The sequence below is a fragment of the Camellia sinensis genome, chromosome 6 (genome assembly GCF_055761805.1).
Source record: "Camellia sinensis isolate YWXY chromosome 6, ASM5576180v1, whole genome shotgun sequence".
Taxonomy (NCBI): Eukaryota; Viridiplantae; Streptophyta; class Magnoliopsida; order Ericales; family Theaceae; genus Camellia; species Camellia sinensis.
In genome coordinates, this window is record NC_138966.1 from 4,211,389 (window position 1) to 4,212,500 (window position 1,112).

Below are 1,112 nucleotides of genomic sequence, written 5' to 3' on the forward strand. Positions count from 1 at the left end.
GAGGCCGTGGCATGTCATGCGGGCCGAGGCCGTGGCATGGCATGCGGGCCGAGGCCGTGGCACGTCATGCGGGCCGAGGCCGTGGCATGGCATGTTTGGCAACGCCGTGGCAAGACATGCGGGCTGTGGCATGGCATGGCATGCGGGCCGAGGCCGTGGCTCGACATGTTGGCCAAGGCTAAGGCATGGCACGCCGGGCAACGCGGTGGCATGGCATGCTGGGCAACGCGGTGGCAAGGCATGCGGGCCGAGGCCGTGGCATGGCATGTTGGGCAACGCCGCAGCAAGGCATGCGGGCCGAGGCCGTGGCATGGCATGCGGGCCGAGGCCGTGGCATGGCATGCGGGCCGTGGCCGTGGCATGGCATGTTGGGCGACGCCGTCGCAAGGCATGCGGGCCGAGGCCGTGGCATGGCATGTTTGGCAACGCCGTGGCAAGACATGCGGGCCGTGGCATGGCATGGCATGCGGGCCGAGGCCGTGGCACGGCATGCGGGCCGAGGCCGTGGCATGGCATGTTGGGCGACGCCGTAGCAAGGCATGCGGGCCGAGGCCGTGGCCGTGGCATGGCATGCGGGCCGTGGCCGTGGCATGGCATGGCATGCGGGCCGAGGCCGTGGCATGGCATGTTGGGCAACGCCGTGGCAAGGCATGCGGGCCGAGGCCGTGGCATGGCATGATGGCCGAGGCCGTGGCATGTCATGCGGGCCGAGGCCGTGGCATGGCATGTTGGGCGACGCCGTAGCAAGGCATGCGGTCCGAGGCCGTGGCATGTCATGCGGGCCGAGGCCGTGGCATGGCTTGTTGGGCGACGCCGTAGCAAGGCATGCGGGCCGAGGCCGTGGCATGTCATGCTGGCCAAGGCCAAGGCATGGCATGGCATGGCATGCGGGCCGAGGCCGTGGCATGGCATGTTGGGCAACGCCGTGGCAAGGCATGCGGGCCGAGGCCGTGGCATGGCATGATGGCCGAGGCCGTGGCATGCCATGCTGGCCAAGGCTAAGGCATGGCATGCCGGGCAACGCGGTGGCATGGCATGCTGGGCAACGCCGTGGCAAGGCATGCGGGCCGAGGCCATGGCATGGCATGTTGGGCAACGCCTTGGCAAGACAT